This window comes from Phyllobates terribilis, unplaced genomic scaffold, assembly GCF_046119375.1.
Source record: "Phyllobates terribilis strain yellow unplaced genomic scaffold, ASM4611937v1 Scaffold_4__5_contigs__length_816908805, whole genome shotgun sequence".
In the NCBI taxonomy this organism is placed as follows: domain Eukaryota; kingdom Metazoa; phylum Chordata; class Amphibia; order Anura; family Dendrobatidae; genus Phyllobates; species Phyllobates terribilis.
Genome location: NW_027362764.1, coordinates 14553752 through 14577589, shown reverse-complemented (window position 1 = coordinate 14577589; position 23838 = coordinate 14553752).

Sequence of the window (23838 nt, the reverse complement as noted above, 5' to 3'; positions counted from 1 at the left end):
TACGAACAAGATCAATTCATATGGTACCGTATCATCCAGGAAGTCCAAGAATGTGAACGTTTGATGAAGGAACTCTCGCCCGTGGAATGGTGAGTGAAAGGAGAGCGGGAGTGTAAGAGGAAGACCGGGGTGTAAGTGCTTTCAGAGCAAGGGATCCGGAACTGCCGGGGCAGTACCTTTTGTTGCAGGGGGAAGACAGACTGCAAGCAGAGGAGTCATGTGACAGGGCAGCAGGGGGTGTGTCAAGAGAGGGAGCTGGGAGGTCAGGTGACAGAAAGACTCCTGGTGTGACGAGAGAGAGGAAGAGATGAGTACGTTTTGCGCGGGAAAGCGGAGCTAGATCCGGCTCAGCAGAGCAGCGTGAGAGGGTCCAGGCTCCTGGCTACAGGACTGGGAGCAAGAGCCGAGTGCAGTGGACCGGAGGAGTCAAGCCGACTAGAGAAGAGATGCAGGGTCGGTGGAGCCGGGCACGTGAGGTGCCGTGTTATGGACTAGGGGCTCAGCGGGTAAAACCGGAGACCGCCCGCTGCCGCCAGAAGACAGAGCATTGTTTGGGCGGGGACGCCTGAAAAATCAACACCGGCCTCAGCGTGAATCTGCCTTGTGAGGAGCGAGAGTCTGCTAAGTGAAAAAAACTGTTGATTATAACCGGTTCGACTCTGCTACATCCAGTTAGACTGTGAACTGTCAGTGATAGACTTTTACCTGCTTTTCCCTTGTCTTTCCCCCATATTTCCCCTGATACTCCCTGCGTGGAGATTTACCCTGTTATTATAAACTTCCCCTGTTTATTAACCCCATATTGGCTGCTCTGTGTTTCTTTGTCGCTGCATCTAAAGTGCCCGTGTTACATGATGATGGGGCAGCGGCAATAACGGACAGAGACAGTGGAGTGCAGTCATCCGAGTTTACTCACAGTTCTTTTTTTTAGGTTCATCGGGTACACTGTCCAGGTGTCAGACACCCGCGTCGCACTGCGTCTGCCAGGCAGGGGTTCAGCAGTCCCTCAGGCTATTCAAGAGTACTTGGCGGGACCCCCTTTCTTTATGTTCCTTTCCTCAGCTGACTTCCCGCGCTGGGACTCTGCCTCCTGCCCTGCGCCTCGCAAACTAAGTCCCAAGATGGCGTTCTCGGATCCTTCAGGGCAACCCAGACTTCCCTGGTCCTAAATGGCTACCTTTCTTGGCCACTCGGATGCGAGTGTGGCGACTGCACCATAAAGGTCAGAAGCCTCCGGTTTTCTAATCGAGACCTGAAGTAACACGACTAGGCCAGGGACCGGTTCCCTTCTTGCAGCCTGATCCCTCTGACTCTTGACAGATTCGGGCGTACGGGTGCCGTCCTGCACTCACCGTACCCCCTGGGATCCCTTCAGTTACCGGAGCCTTTCTCCTCTGCTCCCCTCCTGGGCCTCCATCTTACTAGGCCCCACCTATGGAGCAGAGCTCCTGAAGAAACTCTGCTCCCCTCCTCTCCTCTTTCTGCACTTGCTTACCGCACTGCACTGCCACCCTAAGATGGCTACCCTTTATATAGACCTACTCTATAAGTGCTGCCCTGTTCTATGTCCTCCACCCACACCCACTACTGGTTCCCCCCACTCCAGCCAGGGACAGGGCTCAGCAGAACACAGCGCATCTTGCCCTTCCAGCCGGCCTGGAGTAGTGTAGTGTTGAATGTGGGTGTTGGGGTCCCGGGCAGTACCCTTTCCTTACCTGAGAGTGAGGAACCACTAGATGTAGTACCTCTGTGGAGACTGAACCCTCAGGGGCGCCACAGAAATGTATAGAAAACATCTACTAAAAAGAACTATTGTATTGTGGTATTAATCGGACTCATTAAAGTTCCGCGTATTTACATATCTGTGTCTAAAAAGTGATCATGGACGTGTACATACATCAAAGGGTGTGCGTGCGTGTGTGTACATAGCGTGCACTTCTTATGGCAGGTTTTTTTGCTGTCTGGTGGTTTTATTTCAGCACTTGGTGGTTTTATTATCTCTAACGTCCTGATTGGGGTGAGGCCTATCCACAGGTGATGTTCTGATTGGGGTGAGGCCTATCCACAGGTGATGTTCTGATTGGGGTGAGGCCTATCCACAGGTGACGTCCTGATTGGGGTGAGGCCTATCCACAGGTGATGTTCTGATTGGGGCGAGGCCTATCCACAGGTGACGTCCTGATTGGGGTGAGGCCTATCCACAGGTGATGTTCTGATTGGGGCGAGGCCTATCACAGGTGACGTCCTGATTGGGGCGAGGCCTATCCACAGGTCACGTCCTGATTGGGGTGAGGCCTATCCATAGGTGACGTCCAGATTGGGGCAGGGCCTATCCATAGGTGATGTCCAGATTGGGGCGGGGCTTATCCACATGTGACGTCATGATTGGGGCGGGGCCTATCCAAAGGTGACGTCATGATTGGGATGAGGCCTCTCTATAGGTGACGTCCTGATTGGGGAGAGGCCTATCCACAGGTAACATCCTGATTTGGGCAGGGCCTATCCACAGGTGACGTCCAGATTGGGGCGGGACTTATCCACAAGTGACTTCATGATTGGGGCGAGGCCTATCTATAGGTGACGTCCTGATTGGGGTGAGGCCTATCCACAGGTGACGTCCTGATTGGGGCGAGGCCTATCCACAGGTGACGTCCTGATTGGGACGAGGCCTATCTATAGGTGACATCCTGATTGGGGCGAGGCCTATCCACAGGTGACGTCCTGATTGGGGCGAGGCCTATCTATAGGTGACATCCTGATTGGGGCGAGGCCTATCCACAGGTGACGTCCTGATTGGGGTGAGGCCTATCCACAGGTGACGTCCTGATTGGGATGAGGGCTATCCACAGGTGACATCCTGATTGGGGTGAGGCCTATCCACAGGTGACATCTGATTGGGGCGAGGCCTATCCACAGGTGACGTCCTGATTGGGGCAAGGCCTATCCACAGGTGATGTCCTGATTGGGGCAGGGCCTATCCACAGGTGACGTCCAGATTGGGGCGGGGCTTATCCACAAGTGACGTCATGATTGGGGCGAGGCCTATCCACAGGTGACGTCCTGATTGGGGCAGATCCTATCCACAGGTAACGTCCAGATTGGGGCGGGACTTATCCACAAGTGACGTCATGGTTGGGGCGGGGCCTATCCACAGGTGACGTCCTGATTGGGACGAGGCCTCTCTATAGGTGATGTCCTGATTGGGGCGAGGCCTATCTATAGGTGACGTCCTGATTGGGGCGAGGCCTCTCTAAAGGTGACGTCCTGATTAGGGCGAGGCCTCTCTATAGGTGACGTCCTGATTGGGGCGAGGCCTATCCACAGGTGACGTCCTGATTGGGACGAGGCCTCTCTATAGGTGACGTCCTGATTGGGGCGAGGCCTCTCTATAGGTGACGTCCTGATTGGGGCGAGACCTATCCACAGGTGACGTCCTGATTGGGGCGAGGCCTATCCACAGGTGACTTCCTGATTGGGGCGAGGCCTATCCACAGGTGACTTCCTGATTGGGGCGCGGTCTATTCATAGGTGACATCCTCATTGGGGCGGGGCCTATCCACAGGTGACATCCTGCTTGGTTCGGGGCTGCTCTTCATATTAAGTCCTGATTGGGGTGAGGCCTATCCACAGGTGATGTTCTGATTGGCGCGAGGCCTATCCACAGGTGACGTCCTGATTGGGGTGAGGCCTATCCACAGGTGATGTTCTGATTGGGGCGAGGCCTATCACAGGTGACGTCCTGATTGTGGTGAGGCCTATCCACAGGTCACGTCCTGATTGGGGTGAGGCCTATCCATAGGTGACGTCCTGATTGGGGCAGGGCTTATCCACAGGTGACGTCCAGATTGGAGAGAGGCTTATCCACAAGTGACGTCATGATTGGGGCGAGGCCTATCTATAGGTGACGTCCTGATTGGGGTGAGGCCTATCCACAAGTGACGTCCTGATTGGGGCGAGGCCTATCCACAGGTGACGTCCTGATTGGGACGAGGCCTATCTATTGGTGACATCCTGATTGGGGCGAGGCCTATCCAGAGGTGACGTCCTGATTGGGGTGAGGCCTATCCACAGGTGACGTCCTGATTGGGATGAGGGCTATCCACAGGTGACATCCTGATTGGGGCGAGGGCTATCCACAGGTGACTTCCTGATTGGGGCACGGTCTATCCATAGGTGACATCCTCATTGGGGCGGGGCCTATCCACAGGTGACATCCTGCTTGGGGCGGGGCTGCTCTTCAGATTAAGTCCTGATTGGGGTGAGGCCTATCCACAGGTGATGTTTTGATTGGGGCGAGGCCTATCCACAGGTGACGTCCTGATTGGGGTGAGGCCTATCCACAGGTGATGTTCTGATTGGGGCGAGGCCTATCCCAGGTGACGTCCTGATTGGGGCGAGGCCTATCCACAGGTCACGTTCTGATTGGGGCAGGGCCTATCCATAGGTGACGTCCAGATTGGGGCGGGGCTTATCCACAAGTGACGTCATGATTCCACAGGTGACGTCATGATTGGGATGAGGCCTATCTATAGGTGACGTCCTGATTGGGGCGAGGCCTATCCACAGGTGACGTCCTGATTGGGGAGAGGGCTATCCACAGGTGACATCCTGATTGGGGCAGGGCCTATCCACAGGTGACATCCAGATTGGATCGAGGCTTATCCACAAGTGACGTCATGATTGGGGCGAGGCCTATCTATGTGACGTCCTGATTGGGGTGAGGCCTATCCACAGGTGACGTCCTGATTGGGGCAGGGCCTATCCACAGGTGACGTCCAGATTGGGGCGGGGCTTATCCACGAGTGACGTCCTGATTGGGGCGGGGCCTATCCACAGGTGACGTCATGATTGGGATGAGGCCTATCTATAGGTGACGTCCTGATTGGGGCGAGGCCTATCTATAGGTGACGTCCTGATTGGGGAGAGGCCTATCCACAGGTGACGTCCTGATTGGGGCAGGGCCTATCCACAGGTGACGTCCAGATTGGAGAGAGGCTTATCCACAAGTGACGTCATGATTGGGGCGAGGCCTATCTATAGGTGACGTCCTGATTGGGGTGAGGCCTATCCACTGGTGACGTCCTGATTGGGGCGAGGCCTATCCACAGGTGACGTCCTGATTGGGACGAGGCCTATCTATTGGTGACATCCTGATTGGGGCGAGGCCTATCCAGAGGTGACGTCCTGATTGGGGTGAGGCCTATCCACAGGTGACGTCCTGATTGGGATGAGGGCTATCCACAGGTGACATCCTGATTGGGGCGAGGCCTATCCACAGGTGACTTCCTGATTGGGGCACGGTCTATCCATAGGTGACATCCTCATTAGGGCGGGGCCTATCCACAGGTGACATGCTGCTTGGGGCGGGGCTGCTCTTCAGATTAAGTCCTGATTGGGGTGAGGCCTATCCACAGGTGATGTTTTGATTGGGGCGAGGCCTATCCACAGGTGACGTCCTGATTGGGGTGAGGCCTATCCACAGGTGATGTTCTGATTGGGGCGAGGCCTATCCCAGGTGACGTCCTGATTGGGGCGAGGCCTATCCACAGGTCACGTTCTGATTGGGGCAGGGCCTATCCATAGGTGACGTCCAGATTGGGGCGGGGCTTATCCACAAGTGACGTCATGATTGGGGCGGGGCCTATCCACAGGTGACGTCATGATTGGGATGAGGCCTATCTTTAGGTGACGTCCTGATTGGGGCGAGGCCTATCCACAGGTGACGTCCTGATTGGGGAGAGGGCTATCCACAGGTGACATCCTGATTGGGGCAGGGCCTATCCACAGGTGACATCCAGATTGGAGCGAGGCTTATCCACAAGTGACGTCATGATTGGGGCGAGGCCTATCTATATGTGACGTCCTGATTGGGGTGAGGCCTATCCACAGGTGACGTCCTGATTGGGGCGGGGCCTATCCACAGGTGACGTCCTGATTGGGACGAGGCCTCTCTATAGGTGATATCCTGATTGGGACGAGGCCTATCTATTGGTGACATCCTGATTGGGGCGAGGCCTATCCACAGGTGACGTCCTGATTGGGGCGAGGCCTATCTATAGGTGACATCCTGATTGGGGTGAGGCCTATCCAGAGGTGACGTCCTGATTGGGGTGAGGCCTATCCACAGGTGACGTCCTGATTGGGGCGAGGCCTATCTATAGGTGACATCCTGATTGGGGTGAGGCCTATCCAGAGGTGACGTCCTGATTGGGGTGAGGCCTATCCACAGGTGACATCCTGATTGGGGTGAGGCCTATCCACAGGTGACATCCTGATTGGGGCGAGGCCTATCGACAGGTGACATCTGATTGGGGCGAGGCGTATCCACAGGTGACGTCATGATTGGGGCGAGGCCTATCCACAGGTGACGTCCTGATCGGGGCAGGGCCTATCCACAGGTGACGTCCAGATTGGGGCGGGACTTATCCACAAGTGACGTCATGATTGGGGCGGGGCCTATCCACAGGTGACGTCCTGATTGGGACGAGGCCTCTCTATAGGTGATGTCCTGATTGGGGCGAGGCCTTTCTATAGGTGACATCCTAATTGGGGCGAGGCCTCTCTATAGGTGACGTCCTGATTGGGGCGAGGCCTCTCTATAGGTGACGTCCTGATTGGGGCGAGGCCTATCCACAGGTGACGTCCTGATTGGGACGAGGCCTCTCTATAGGTGACGTCCTGATTGGGGCGAGGCCTCTCTATAGGTGACGTCCTGATTGGGGCGAGGCCTATCCACATGTGACGTCATGATTGGGGCGAGGCCTATCCACCGGTGACGTCCTGATTGGGGCGAGGCATATCTATAGGTGACGTCCTGATTGGGGCGAGGCCTATCCACAGGTGACGTCCTGATTGGGGAGAGGGCTATCCACAGGTGACATCCTGATTGGGGCAGGGCCTATCCACAGGTGACATCCAGATTGGAGCGAGGCTTATCCACAAGTGACGTCATGATTGGGGCGAGGCCTATCTATATGTGACGTCCTGATTGGGGTGAGGCCTATCCACAGGTGACGTCCTGATTGGGGCGGGGCCTATCCACAGGTGACGTCCTGATTGGGACGAGGCCTCTCTATAGGTGATGTCCTGATTGGGACGAGGCCTATCTATTGGTGACATCCTGATTGGGGCGAGGCCTATCCACAGATGACGTCCTGATTGGGGCGAGGCCTATCTATAGGTGACATCCTGATTGGGGCGAGGCCTATCCAGAGGTGACGTCCTGATTGGGGTGAGGCCTATCCACAGGTGACATCCTGATTGGCGCGAGGCCTATCCACAGGTGACATCCTGATTGGGGCGAGGCCTATCCACAGGTGACATCTGATTGGGGCGAGGCCTATCCACAGGTGACGTCATGATTGGGGCGAGGTCTATCCACAGGTGACGTCCTGATCGTGGCAGGGCCTATCCACAGGTGACATCCAGATTGGGGCGGGACTTATCCACAAGTGACGTCATGATTGGGGCGGGGCCTATCCACAGGTGACGTCCTGATTGGGACGAGGCCTCTCTATAGGTGATGTCCTGATTGGGGCGAGGCCTATCTATAGGTGACGTCCTAATTGAGACGAGGCCTCTCTATAGGTGACGTCCTGATTGGGGCGAGGCCTCTCTATAGGTGACGTCCTCATTGGGGCGAGGCCTATCCACAGGTGACGTCCTGATTGGGACGAGGCCTCTCTATAGGTGACGTCCTGATTGGGGCGAGGCCTCTCTATAGGTGACGTCCTGATTGGGGCGAGGCCTATCCACACGTGACGTCCTGATTGGGGCGAGGCCTATCCACACGTGACGTCCTGATTGGGGCGAGGCCTATCCACAGGTGACTTCCTGATTGGGGTGAGGCCTATCCACAGGTGACGTACTGATTGGGGCGAGGCCTATCCACAGGTGACGTCCTGATTGGGGAAGGGCCTATCCACAGGTGACGTCCAGATTGGGGCGGGGCTTATCCACAAGTGACGTCATGATTGGGGCGAGGCCTATCCACAGGTGACGTCCTGATCGGGGCAGGGCCTATCCACAGGTGACGTCCAGATTGGGGCGGGACTTATCCACAAGTGACGTCATCATTGGGGCGGGGCCTATCCACAGGTGACGTCCTGATTGGGACGAGGCCTCACTAAAGGTGACGTCCTGATTGGGGCGAGGCCTCTCTATAGGTGACGTCCTGATTGGGGCGAGGCCTATCCACAGGTGACGTCCTGATTGGGGCGAGGCCTATCCACCGGTGACATCCTGATTGGGGCGAGGCCTATCCACAGGTGACTTTCTGATTGGTGTGAGGCCTATCCACAGGTGACGTCCTGATTGGGGCGAGGCCTATCCACAGGTGACGTCCTGATTGGGACGAGGCCTATCTATAGGTAACATCCTGATTGGGGTGAGGCCTATCCACAGGTGACGTCCTGATTGGGGCGAGGCCTATCCACAGGTGACATCTGATTGGGGCGAGGCCTATCCACAGGTGACGTCCTGATTGGGGTGAGGCCTATCCACAGGTGACGTCCTGATTGGGGAAGGGCCTATCCACAGGTGACGTCCAGATTGGGGCGGGGCTTATCCACAAGTGACGTCATGATTGGGGCGAGGCCTATCCACAGGTGACGTCCTGATCGGGGCAGGGCCTATCCACAGGTGACGTCCAGATTGAGGCGGGACTTATCCACAAGTGACGTCATGATTGGGGCGGGACCTATCCACAGGTGACGTCCTGATTGGGACGAGGCCTCTCTATAGGTGATGTCCTGATTTGGGCGAGGCCTATCTATAGGTGACGTCCTGATTGGGACGAGGCCTCTCTATAGGTGACGTCCTGATTGGGGCGAGGCCTCTCTATAGGTGACGTCCTGATTGGGGCGAGGCCTATCCACAGGTGACGTCCTGATTGGGACGAGGCCTCTCTATAGGTGACGTCCTGATTGGGGCGAGGCCTCTCTATAGGTGAAGTCCTGATTGGGGCGAGGCCTATCCACACGTGACGTCCTGATCGGGGCAGGGCCTATCCACAGGTGACGTCCAGATTGAGGCGGGACTTATCCACAAGTGACGTCATGATTGGGGCGGGACCTATCCACAGGTGACGTCCTGATTGGGAGGAGGCCTCTCTATAGGTGATGTCCTGATTGGGGCGAGGCCTATCTATAGGTGACGTCCTGATTGGGACGAGGCCTCTCTATAGGTGACGTCCTGATTGGGGCGAGGCCTCTCTATAGGTGACGTCCTGATTGGGGCGAGGCCTCTCCACAGGTGACGTCCTGATTGGGACGAGGCCTCTCTATAGGTGACGTCCTGATTGGGGCGAGGCCTCTCTATAGGTGAAGTCCTGATTGGGGCGAGGCCTATCCACACGTGACGTCCTGATTGGGGCGAGGCCTATCCACAGGTGACGTCCTGATTGGGGCGAGGCCTATCCACAGGTGACTTCCTGATTGGGGTGAGGCCTATCCACAGGTGACGTCCTGATTGGGGCGAGGCCTATCCACAGGTGACGTCCTGATTGGGACGAGGCCTATCTATAGGTGACATCCTGATTGGGGTGAGGCCTATCCACAGGTGACGTCCTGATTGGGGCGAGGCCTATCCACAGGTGACTTCCTGATTGGGGTGAGGCCTATCCACAGGTGACGTCCTGATTGGGGCGAGGCCTATCCACAGGTGACGTCCTGATTGGGACGAGACCTATCTATAGGTGACATCCTGATTGGGGTGAGGCCTATCCACAGGTGACGTCCTGATTGGGGCGAGGCCTATCCACAGGTGACATCTGATTGGGGCGAGGCCTATCCACAGGAGACGTCCTGATTGGGGTGAGGCCTATCCACAGATGACGTCCTGATTGGGGAAGGGCCTATCCACAGGTGACGTCCAGATTGGGGCGGGGCTTATCCACAAGTGACGTCATGATTGGGGCGAGGCCTATCCACAGGTGACGTCCTGATCGGGGCAGGGCCTATCCACAGGTGACATCCAGATTGGGGCGGGACTTATCCACAAGTGACGTCATGATTGGGGCGGGGCCTATCCACAGGTGACGTCCTGATTGGGACGAGGCCTCTCTATAGGTGATGTCCTGATTGCGGCAAGGCCTATCTATAGGTGACGTCCTGATTGGGACGAGGCCTCTCTATAGGTGATGTCCTGATTGGGGTGAGGCCTATCTATAGGTGACGTCCTGATTGGGACGAGGCCTCTCTATAGGTGACGTCCTGATTGGGGCGAGGCCTCTCTATAGGTGACGTCCTGATTGGGGCGAGGCCTATCCACAGGTGACGTCCTGATTGGGACGAGGCCTCTCTCTAGGTGACGTCCTGATTGGGGCGAGGCCTCTCTATAGGTGACATCCTGATTGGGGCGAGGCCTATCCACAGGTGACGTCCTGATTGGGGCGAGGCCTATCCACAGGTGACGTCCTGATTGGGGCGAGGCCTATCCACAGGTGACTTCCTGATTGGGGTGAGGCCTATCCACAGATGACATCCTGATTGGGGTGAGGCCTATCCACAGGTGACGTCCTGATTGGGGCGAGGCCTATCCACAGGTGACATCTGATTGGGGCGAGGCCTATCCACAGGTGACGTCCTGATTGGGATTAGGCCTATCCACAGGTGACGTCCTGATTGGGGAAGGGCCTATCCTCAGGTGACATTCAGATTGGGGCGGGGCTTATCCACAAGTGACGTCATGATTGGGGCGAGGCCTATCCACAGGTGACGTCCTGATCGGGGCAGGGCCTATCCACAGGTGACATCCAGATTGGGGCGGGACTTATCCACAAGTGACGTCATGATTGGGGCGGGGCCTATCCACAGGTGACGTCCTGATTGGGACGAGGCCTCTCTATAGGTGATGTCCTGATTGGGGCAAGGCCTATCTATAGGTGACGTCCTGATTGGGACGAGGCCTCTCTATAGGTGACGTCCTGATTGGGGCGAGGCCTCTCTATAGGTGACGTTCTGATTGGGACGAGGCCTATCGACAGGTGACGTCCTGATTGGGACGAGGCCTCTCTATAGGTGACGTCCTGATTGGGGCAAGGCCTCTCTATAGGTGACGTCCTGATTGGGGCAAGGCCTATCCACAGGTGACGTCCAGATTGGGGCGAGGCCTATCCAAGGTGACGTCCTGATCGGGGCAGGGCCTATCCACAGGTGACGTTCAGATTGGGGCGGGGCTTATCCACAAGTGACGTCATGATTGGGGCGAGGCCTATCCACAGGTGACGTCCTGATCGGGGCAGGGCCTATCCACAGGTGACGTCATGATTGGGGCGGGGCCTATCCACAGGTGACGTCCTGATTGGGACGAGGCCTCTCTATAGGTGATGTACTGATTGGGGCAAGGCCTATCTATAGGTGACGTCCTGATTGGGACGAGGCCTCTCTATAGGTGACGTCCTGATTGGGGCGAGGCCTCTCTATAGGTGACGTCCTGATTGGGGCGAGGCCTATCCACAGGTGACGTCCTGATTGGGACGAGGCCTATCTATAGGTGACGTCCTGATTGGGGCGAGGCCCCTCTATAGGTGACGTCCTGATTGGGGCGAGGCCTATCCACAGGTGACGTCCAGATTGGGGCGAGGCCTATCCACAGGTGACGTCCTGATTGGGGCGAGGCCTATCCACAGGTGACTTCCTGATTGGGGCGCGGTCTATCCACAGGTTGTCACCTATCTATAGGTGACGTCCTGATTGGGGTGAGGCCTATCCACAGGTGACGTCCTGATTGGGGCGAGGCCTATCCACAGGTGACGTCCTGATTGGGACGAGGCCTATCTATAGGTGACATCCTGATTGGGGCGAGGCCTATCCACAGGTGACGTCCTGATTGGGGCGAGGCCTATCTATAGGTGACATCAGATTGGGGCGAGGCCTATCCACAGGTGACGTCCTGATTGGGGTGAGGCCCATCCACAGGTGACGTCCTGATTGGGGCGAGGCCTATCCACAGGTGACGTCCTGATTGGGGCGAGGCCTATCCACAGGTGATGTCATGATTGGGGCGGGGCCTATCCACAGGTGACGTCCTGATTGGGGCGAGGCCTATCTATTGGTGACATCCTGATTGGGACGAGGCCTATCCACAGGTGACGTCCTGATTGGGGCGGGGCCTTTCCACAGGTGACGTTCTGCTTGGGGCGGGGCTGTGACTCGTCCCCTGGGCCGTGGGGTACCCGGAACCGGGCCTTCTGGTGTACGGTGCTGATGGGGGTAGTAGTGGCAACCCGATCCCGTGGTTCAGGGTGGTCAGACCAAATGCTGTGGCAGTCTATTTATCAGTGTTTTGAATGTCCGACTACGCCACCCTTGGATTGCGGTCAGGGATAACCGCCGCTGCTAGGCAGACCGCTGAGGCTGGTGTTGGAGGGCAGCACAGGGATAGGATAACTCCCCACGGGAAGAGTGTAGCCTCAGGGCAGTGTAGGTGGATGCTGGGGGTGATGGTGCAGGCGCAGCAGAAATCACACAGAGTCCAATAATGCAGTCCAGTCTTTACTCACAGTTGTTATCCAAGTCACTTCTGTCAGCAATGACTGCCCAAGCCGTGCTGCGTCCACCAGGTGAGGAGCTCGGTCAACCCCCAGGCAACTCAGGAGTGTGGCACAGGACCCCCTTCTATCCTTTCTCCGGCCTCTCGTGCCCCACCAGTGACCACGCTTCTGTCCGGCTGCCTCGGGCCTTCTCTGGTAAAACTTGGCGCCAGTTTCCCTGACCCTATGTGGTGCCTTCCTAGCGGGTGTAGCAAGGGGTCGCACCAATAAATGATCATGACCTCCGGTTCTTGGCTGAGGGATGATTTACCTCCACCAACTTGGGAATCCAGTACCCTTCCATGGCCTGACCCTTCAGCCGATATAACGCGGGCTTGCAACGGTTTCTGTCCGTTCTGCTTTCTCTTAGGGTCCCTTCTGCCTTCTTGTTTCTGGAGCCTTTCTACTCCTCTGTCTCTCCTCTTTCCTTCCTTCTCCTTCTCTTCTTCTCCTCTCTGGCCCCGGCCTTCTCCCCAGGCCTGCCTCGTGGAGCTGAGCTCCTACAGAGCCTCTGCTCCCTGTCACCTCTCCACTGTACTGACCACTGAACTAAGATGGCCCCCACCTTTTATCTGCTTCTGTGTGTCTGAGCTCAGGTGGCCTGCACCCAATGAGCTCCTTCCTATCCTCCAGAAACCGTCCCCTTTGCTCCTACTCCACTGGGTGTTCTCCCCCCTCCCCACTCCAGCCAGGGACATGGTCAGTTGTGCCTGCAATTATATGGGAGCACCGTTGAGCTGTCCCCCGGAATTGGGGTGAGTGTGTGTGTGTGCAGCTAACTGAGCCCTGGTCCACACTCCATCCTTACCCAGGAGTGAAATATCACACCTCTGGAAGAGGTGCAATACCCCTGTAGCGGCCGAGCCCTCGGGGCGCTACAGCTGCTCTTCAGATGAAGTCCTGATTGGAGCAAGGTCTATCCACAGGTGACATCCTGATTGGGGCAAGGTCTATCCACAGGTGACGTCTTGTATGGGGCGAGGCTTATCTACAGATGTCCTCCTGATTGTGCCGCGGCTTGTCCTGTTCCTATGAGAGTAACAGTTAATAAGGATTACAACATGCTCTAAAAATGGCCACCAAAGAGAACACCATGAGCTAACGATGGGCCACCGAGGGGTTAGTAAGAACAGAGGACTCAGGAAGAAGCCAAGAGAGAAGTGAGCTCCAGCAAAGGAGAATAAAAGAGAAAGACCAGACGTTGGGATAAAACAATATTCAGCCCCACAGATATCATGCGCCCCCCGGTGGAGGAACACAAAAGCACTAAATGAACTGGTTATGTAAATATAGAGCGCTGCTGCCCCCTGGTGGGGACAGAGTGAAGCTGCTGGATTTCAGTTACCGGATTGGAACATTTCACACTATTGTTCTCGCACACCAGACAGAAAACTGAGAGGGAAATGTATAGAAAACATCTACTAAAAAGAACTATTGTATTGTGGTATTAATCTGACTCATTAAAGTTCCGCGTATTTACATATCTGTGTCTGAAAAGTGATCATGGACGTGTACATACATCAGAGGGCGTGCATGTGCGTACATAGCGTGCACTTCTTATGGCAGGTTTTTTTTGCTGTCTGGTGGTTTTATTTCAGCACTTGGTGGTTTTATTATCTCTGCATTTTTTGAGGAATATTATTTGGGTGCAGTTTATGAGGACCTGACATTATTTATTTGGTCTCAGTATGGAGGTATTATTATTTGGGCATGGTCTGGCAGTATTAATATATTAAGGGGTTCACAAATGTGCTGGAAAATGCCGATCACTTACTGATATGTTGTTACTCACAGGACAGAGTCGATCTCCTCTGTTGTTAAGCGCCGTCCGCTTGTCCTTTCTGCAGACCCCCGCACGGTGCTCCTGCCCTATACATGGCCGCCGGTGATAGGCGGTAATGTGACCCAACGTGTCCATTAAATGTACTGCACCTAGGAAAGTAGCGCAGGCGCAGTGTCTTATGCCCTTTAATCAGCAGCCGTTTGCTTGGCGGTAATTTTTTTTACAAACCTGCGGCATTTGAATGTGAACCTGATCTGATGAATACTGTAAGTCCTCAACCCCTAAACGTACTGGGAACCCCCCAAAATGGATGAGAACGGACACTGTGAGGCAGATTTTATGTAAACCCATTGTGAGGTCGTCCATTTATGCTCCAGTCACATCCAAAGCTGATCCTCTGCTGGATCCTGCGGAGAAGTCATGTGACAGCCGAGCTCTGGATGTGTAACTCTCATCTGAGCACCCACAATGCACAAGGAATCCGGAGGAACAGTCCCTGCAGCTTTGTATGTGACTGGAGGGTAAGACACAAAACAAAAAAAAAGGACTTAGATACTTTTTTTAATTACTTTTGGACTCACAAAAGATTATTATTCCATAAAAACTGCTGATAAAACAAAAAATAGATGATCACAATTCTCACTGACTAATAGAAGAGATTGTGACTGTCACCTCCTGCGCAGCTCCAGGATTACAGTGGGTACGGAAAGTATTCAGACCCCTTAATATTTTTCACTCTTTGTTTCATTGCAGCCATTTGGTAAATTCTAAAAAGTTCATTTTTTTTCTCATTAAAGTCCACTCTGCACCCCATCTTGGCTGAAAAAAAAAGAAACGTAGAAATTTTTGCAAATGTATTAAAAAAGAAAAACTGAAATATCACATGGTCATAAGTATTCAGCCCCTTTGCTCAGACACTCATATTTAAGTCACATGCTGTCCATTTCATTGTGATCCTCCTTGAGATGGTTCTACTCCTTCATTGCAGTCCAGCTGTGTTTAATGAAACTGATAGGACTTGATTTGGAAAGGCGCACACCTGTCTATATAAGACCTCACAGCTCACAGTGCATGTCAGACCAAATGAGAATCATCAGCTCAAAGGAACTGCCCAAGGAGCTCAGAGACAGAATTGTGGAAAGGTACAGATCTGGCCAAGGTTACAAAAGAATTTCTGCATTACTCAAGGTTCCTAAGAGCACAGTGGCCTCCATAATCCTTAAATGGAAGAATGGAAGAAGTTTGGGACCACCAGAAGTCTTCCTAGACCTGGCTGTCCAGCCAAACTGAGCAATCGTGGGAGAAGAGCCTGGGTGAGAGAGGTAAAGAAGAACCCAAGATCACTGTGGCTGAGCTCCAGAGATGCAGTAGGGAGATGGGAGAAAGTTCCTCAAAGTCAACTATCACTGCAGCCCTCCACCAGTCGGGCCTTCATGGCAGAGGGACGTTGCCAATACAACCGGTAGGTCTTCCAGAGTCTGGAATTTTTTTAAAGACTCTGCTGATAACCCCAAAAAGGCCATTTGTACCACCTGCCAGGCCAGCATCAGCAGGGGTGACAAAACTACCAGCCTGACCACCACCAGCATGATCAGGCACATGTTAGCAAAGCACCTGACTTTGTGGGGCGAACCCCAGGGTCCACGACCAGTGTCAGCGGGTGTCACCACTGCCTCTTCCGCTGTTGTGCGTGTAAGAGAACCCCTTGTTGTGCATGCAAGGCAATCCCCTGTCCATACTGCATGCAAAGATGCCCCCTCCTCTCAGTCTTCACTTGTTATGGCAGTTTCTCAAGAAACAGCATCAACGTCCACATCCACGTCCCACCGCAGTGTTCAATTGTCCATATTCCAGAGCTTTGAACGAAAGTGCAAATTCGCAGCCAACGCCCCACAGGCCACAGTCCTAAATTCACACATTTCACGACTGCTTGCGTTGGAAATGCTGCCTTTTAGGCTGGTGGAGACGGAATCCTTACGCAACCTTATGGCGGTGGCCGTCCCTCAGTACTCGGTCCCCAGCCGACACTATTTTGCCCGGTGTGCCATCCTCGCACTACACAAGCACATTTCCCAAAACATCTGCCATGCTTTCAACAATGCAGTTACTGGGAGATTTCATCTGACAACGGACACGTGGACAAGTGCTTGTGGCCAGGGACGGTACATCTCCCTGATGGCACACTGGGTAAACATAGTGGAAGCCGGGACCCAGTCGGACCTTGGGATGGAACACATCCTCCCCACACCGAGGATTGCGGGCCCTATGTCAGTCAGAGTTGCCCCCACAGTGTACAGCTCCTGCGCATCATCCTCCTCCTCCTCATGTTCAGCCTCCATCTCAGATATCACCACATCAGTTGCAAGCTGGAAGCACTGCAGTACTGCCTCAGCCAAGCGGCAACAGGCTGTGCTGAAACTCATAAGCTTAGGTGAGAAACCTCACACTGCTTGTGAGTTGTGGACAGCTGTGAAAGAGCAGGCAGATCTGTGGCTGATACCGCTGAACCTACATCCAGGCATGGTCGTGTGTGACAATGGCCGTAACCTGGTGGCGGCTCTGAGGCGAGGCGAGATCACACACGTACCATGCCTGGCTCATGTGCTTAACCTCGTGCTTCAGCGGTTTCTTAAATTGTACCCCGAGTTGCCAGATCTGCTCGTCAAAATACGCCACCTGTCAGCTCATTTTTGGAAGTCCGCTACAGCTTCCGCCGCCCTTGCTGTGTTGCAGCAGCGTTTGCAGCTTCCGTCACACCGACTGGTGTGTGATGTCCCCACACTTTGGAACTCTACCCTCCACATATTGCAAAGGATTTGTGAACAGAAGAGAGCAGTTGTGGAGTACCAGCTGCAACAAGGCCATCGATATTCAGGTCAGACTCCACACATAAGACCTCAGGAGTGGACCTGGATGTCTGACATATGTACCATCCTGACAAACTTTGAGCAGTCCACCAAGATGGTGAGTGGCGATGACGCCATCATTAGCGTCAGCATACCACTTGTCTGTCTTTTGCAATGCTCTCTGCAGAGAATTAAAGAGGAGGCATTGCAGCCAGAGTATGATGAGATGGATCAAGAAGCAGTAGCGGGCGATTACACACAACCCAGCCTCATCTCATCCCAACGTGCATTGGGGGACAATGAGGGAGAGGAGGAGGAGGAGGAGGAAGAACAGGAGCTGGTATCATGCGCTGTGGACGGTAGTACCTGTACAACTGTCATACCATCGGTTCAGCGTGGCTGGCCTGAGGACAGGGGGGAGGAGGAGGAGGAGTAGAGCATGGTCAGTCGTCATCTTGGTGAGGACATGGAAGTCTTGCCCGTTACCAGTCTGGCACGCATGGCTGACTTTATGTTACGCTGCCTTAACCGTGACCCTCGTGTTGTCAAAATGTTGGGTGACAGTTATTACTGCTTGGTGACACTTTTAGACCCACGCTACAAGGAGAACAAAAATGGGGCAGTACCAGAAGGCCCTTGCTGCAGAACTGTTAAAAAAATTCCCATCTGAACACGCTAGCGGCAGAGGTCACAGTTCGTTGCCCAACCAAGGCGTACAGGCGAGAGAGACGCAACTCCAATTTAGCAGAGGCAGGGGAACACTGTCAACGTTCTGGGACAGTTTTCTGAGACCCGCCCAGCTTACAGGCCCTGAGGCGCGGGGTACTCTCACAAGGAGTGGAAAGTTTCAAAAGATGGTGGGGGAGTACCTTGCCGACCGTACCAGCGTCCTCCGTGATTCCTCTGTGCATTTTAATTATTGGGTATCCAAGCTGGACACTTGGAATGAACTCGCTCTGTACGCCTTGGAGGTCCTGGCCTGCCCTGCCGCTAGCGTGTTATCGGAGCGTGTTTTTAGTGCCGCTGGGGGAATTATAACTGATAAGCGCACTCACCTGTCAACTGACAATGCTGACGAGCTGACCCTTACTAAAATGAACAAGGGCTGGATTTGGCCAGACTTCTCATCACCACCAAATGACAGCAGAGTAACATAAAGTCAAATCCACTGTGTTATTTTGGGAGGTGAATTCCCATGCACCACTTCACACCCACACATGGGTATACGCTTCCTCATTTCGGCTGTTTTTTGCTCTTCTCCTTATCCTCAGCCTCCACCACCACTATACCACCAGGGTGACCGTGGTCCGTGTTGCCAGCATTGCAAGTTCCTCCGTCCTAATTTTTGGCAGCTTTTGCTTGGAAGGCATAGGCAAAGACTATGGGAGACCCACTCCCCAATAATGGGAATAATGTTTTTAATATGCTTTACTGCATGGCTGTTGTAAGGGGCATGAAAACCGTCTTGTGAAGCTACTGTGACCTCCACCACTTTTCCAAGGGGCATTAAAACTGTCTTGTTAAGCTACTGCGACCTCCACGTCTCTTCCGAGGGGCATTAAAACCATCTTGTTAAGCTACTGGGACCTCCACATCTCTTCCGAGGGGCATTAAAAGCGTCTTGTTAAACCACTCTGAACTCCACAGCTCTTCCAAGGGGTATTGAAATGTTGTTTTTAATTAACTCTAACCTCCACGACTCTTCCAGCGGGCATTGCATTTCCTCCTAATTTTTGGCAGCTTTTGCTTGGTAGGCATAAGCAAAGACTATGGGAGACCCACTCCCCAATAATGGGAATAATGTTTGTAATATGCTGTACTGCATGGCTCTTGTAAGGGGCATTGCAAGCTCCTCCATCCTAGTTTTTGGCAGCTTTTGCTTGGAAGGCATAAGCAAAGACTATGGGAGACCCACTGCCCAATAATGGGAATAATGTTTGGAATATGCTGTACTGCATGGCTCTTGTAAGGGGCATTAAAACTGTCTTGTTAAGCTACTGTGACCTCCACCACTTTTCCAAGGGGCATTAAAACCATCTTGTTAAGCTACTGCGATCTCCACGTCTCTTCCAAGGGGCATTAAAACCATCTTGTTAAGCTACTGCGACCTCCACAACTCTTCCAACGGGCATTGCATTTCCTCCTAATTTTAGTCAGCTTTTGCTTTTCAATACATAGGCAAACACTAAGGGAGACCCACTCTCCAATAATTGGTAGAAGGTTTTTAGTACACTGTAATCCACGTCTGTTTCAAGGGGCATTGCAGTTCCTCATAATTTTTGGAAAGCCTTCCATTCACTGCTTAGGCCAACAGTGCACAGGAGACCCAGTTGCTATAAATGGAAAAAATGTTTTAGTTAAGACCCTCTGACCTCCATGTCACTTCCAAGGAGCATTGGAGTGCCTCGAAATTTTCACTGCATGCCCTATAACTGTGTAGCCGAACCGCTCCTTTTGTTACAGAAACATATCCTACAAGACATGTGTGGTTGACTGGCCTGATATTGATGTGAATGGTCCCTGTTCCTCCTGCTCTTTCTCCTTTGCCACCACCTCATCCATCATTTATCACCTGAAGCTTTGTTTTAGAACTGGGATAGTAGCAGGAAAACATCCAGCAATCCTCGGAGGAGGTAGGATATGTGCCAAAACGCTGACCACCTCAGGCCTAGCCGCTACTACATACATGCGCTTGCATTCCAAGAAAACAAAGCAGATTTTAACTTCTATCATCATCATGCTCCTCACCTTGGCACTCTCAACTCCTGATGGAGAAGCCAGGGCCCACCGGAGGAGTCTGGTTCTCTGGTGGGCTCGTCCAATGCTGCCCTAAAGAAGGCCAGGCTAAGAAAAGTGTGTGGGAAGATAACAGGAGAAATAGGGGCGGCTGGGGACCGTTTATGGACACCCGGCCGCTGGGCGGCTGGGGACTGCGTATGGATACCAGGCCGCCGAAGCAGCCATGAGGTAGTGGCCAGCTTCGGCCTCCTCCAAACTAAAAGGCCCCATTTCAAGTGCAAGCTATCAGTATGGCATTGCAGCCTGGGGGTGGATGGGTGGCAGGCTGCACACTTACGCTTGCATTAAAAAAAACAAAGCAGATGCTAACTTCTATCATCATCATCATGGTCCTCACCTTGGCACTCTCAACTCCCCTGATGGAGAAGCCAGGGCCCACCGGAGGAGTCTGGTTCTCTGGTGGGCTCGTCCAATGCAGCCCTAAAGCAGGCAAGGCTAAGAAAAGTGTGTGGGAAGGTGACAGGAGAAATAGGGGGGGGGGTTGCTGGGGACCGTTTAAGGACACCCGGCTGCCCCCAGGTGGTTGGGGACCGTGTGTGGACACCTGGCCGCGGGGCGGCTGGGGACGGAGTATGGACACCCGGCCGCCCCCTGGCAGTTGGGGCCAAGCGTGGACACCCGGCCGCCGGGCGGCTGGGGACTGAGTTTGGATACCAGGCTACAGACGCAGCCATGACGTGGTGGCCAGATTCCGCCTCCGCATGCCTAAAAGGCCCAATTTTAAGTGCAAGCAAACTAGCAGTATGGTATTGCAGCCTGGGGGGGTGGGTGGGTGGCAGGCTGCATACTTGCGCTTGCATTGCAAGGAATGGGGGAGGTACAATTGAACACTGCCCTGGGACAAGGACTTGCACGGGGATAGTTGCAAGTCTGCATCTTCTGATGCGGCAAGGATCACTTCTGATGGGCACACTTTTAGGCAGTGACCTGGGTATCAGAGATGCTTCCAGGGGTCTTCCCCATGCTGTTCCCATGTCTTTTCAGCACTGTATGCATGTGTCACACAGCACATGGCCAGATAAGGTTGCAAAATGTTAAAATGACATTTCCCGGTGAATGCATTTGTCACGGTTGAAAGCAATACAAAAGTGCAAAAACGCATCAAAAATGCTAATTGTGAACATAGCCCAAGGTGTGGCGGAGTATTTTTGTTTTTGGTTATTTATTTTACATTATACACAAGTCTTTACCCTGGAAAGGATATTCCTTAACCCCTTTCTGACCTGGTCAGTAATAGTACGCACCAGGTCGGGAAGGCCGGTTCAGCGGGGGCTCCGGCGGTGAGCCCGCACTGAACCGAGCACATGTCAGCTGATTATTGGAATTGCAATCCACCCGCGGCTGTTAACATGTTAAATGCCGCTGTCAATCTCTGACAGCGGCATTTAACTCGCGCTTCCGGGAGTCTTAAGCCCCGCCTATCAGTGACCCCATCACGTGATCGCGGGTCACGAATGGGTGGGCATGACAACCCAGGGTCTGCAGCAGACGCCTGTGGTTGTCATGTCTCAATTGCTATGAGCGCCATCTAGTGGTCAGCGCTCATAGCAAGTGACCATTTCTCCTGCATACAAGCGATCTGCTCATCGCTTGTATGCAGTAGAAGCAATCAGACAACTGCTGCTTCTAGTCTCCTCTGGAGACTATAGAAGTGTTAAGGGAGGGCAATAACCCTTCACGGTTGACCAAGTGAGTGTCAAATTATTATGTTGATTGCGAAATCCACAGAAAACCAAACGGAGGCAATGCTCTGTATGGGAGGATTCAAAGAATCTCTGATCCTGTTTATTTTGCTTAGCATTTTATATTGTTTTGAGTTTATTAATGTCCAATCACCTACAGCCGTACTACAGGCTTGAGACAATGTTAGTGCAATTATTACAGAAACACATATATGGTCATATTATCGTTAGTTCGAAGCACGCTGGAAATTTACAAGGTCGTACATCCTGGCTCAGAATAGTCAGGTAACGGGAGCAGGGTGTCTCGCAGAATGCTCTTGTGAGAAAAGGTTAGTGTGAGAAAGTTGCATGGGAAAAGAAAGAAAGAATGTACGTTATGCAAGGAGTATAATAACATGATTTTAAAGCAAGCAGACAAAATGGAGTTGCTGTAGCATGAGTATCAATATGTCCTTTACATTCCCCCCTAAAAATTATGTTATTATCAACAATAGAGGTGCTTTCCCAGGGTCATGTTTTGAGCCTGAGGGACATTGGTCTTCACCCAATTAGTGCCTTTGTTACCAATTGAGGCTGTCGCGGCATGTCCATCCCCCCTTGTTTGTTGACATAATCATAAAGCTCTGATCTTCAGATGTGAGGTTGGTCGGGGCGTGCGGGTAAAGGTCATCATTCCCTTGTTATCCTGGGAGGTCCGTGTACAGCAGCACTGGATGTTGGTTGACAGCGTCCTCCTTGCTCTCTGATGACTGGCAGGTTTTCCTCATGCAAAATGGGATACAATAAAAGACTAGTTTTAGTAAAATATATATTAACAAGATGCAAGCAGCAATATGCAACACTCCTTGTAATATTCCAGCAATCCATCCACCAATCCCTTTAAATCAATTAGCAGGATTTATAAAGGAGAACGTATCGGACCACCAACTGTCTTTGGTCAATTCATTATGTTTGTTATACTCTTCCCTGAGTTTCTTAATGTCGTCCATTTTAGTCTTTAACCGTATGGTAGAGTCAGGATCAAGTGACAACAGGCTGGGCCAATAACCTGACACATCCCTCCTTGAGCTACTGTCAAATAGTCCAGCACTAAAGTATTTTTATTAGCCACTATAATAAGCTGATTCTGCACCGCAACAGTAGTATTAATTACTTCCAATACACTCCAAATCTGGTCATCTAAGTAATCAGTGACTTCCACTAATTTGTCCCACATTTGTGTTACCATAGGGTAGAGGAAGACAGTACTGGCTATCTTATTGGGTATACTCATTTGTACTAAATGAGGTCTTCCTGATGGGCGTGGGGTGTTGTCTTTGGCACGTTTAGAGATGGTATGAAGAGGGATGGCTCTCATATCTACTTTATTATGGGGAATAAGATAAGTGGCTGGAGTTAGCCGGGCCAACGTACAAGTCCCCCCTACTCCGACTGGTAGCCATTTATACGCATTATTCCCACAGACCCAATATGTGGCTGATGGCAGATCCCATAAAGCAGAGTGCTGTAATACTAATTTATGTACCAAATTGATCAAAACGGTGTTATTTGATAGCATACACCATGAAGGCATTTGTCCCAGGGGGCTACAATATCCAATATCTGGATTGCCACATGTTGGATCACTAGGCTTATATTCAGAAAATTCATGTTTTACTGCTGTTGGGGTTGTAAGGAGCACTTGGTATGGTCCGTCATACAATGGTTCTAGTCCGTGTTTCCGAACATGCCTCTTTGCATACACATAATCTCCAGGCTTGGGGGTATGACAACCTTCTGCATCAGCTGGATCTGGAATAGAAGATGATACTAACGCATGGGGGTCAGTTAAGGCTATGGCAATCTGAATCACATATTGCACAACATGATCTGTTTCTTCTGATAATTGTTGTGGGGTAAATCTAGCTATGGCTGGTTGTGACCCAAATAGTATCGCATAGGGTGACAGTTTGTGTTTACCTATGGGGGTGGTGGTGCGTATGTGATATAGTGCAATGGGAAGGAGCTCAGGCCACTGGGCCGTAGTCTCCTGCATCATTTTGGTTAATTGCCTTTTCAGTGTGCCATTCAATCTCTCCACCTTGCCGCTTGACTGTGGATGGTAAGGAGTATGCAGCGCCACTGTTGATCCGATCATGGTAAGTATTTCTTGATATACGCATGAGGAAAAGGCTGGTCCTTGATCACTTTCGATGA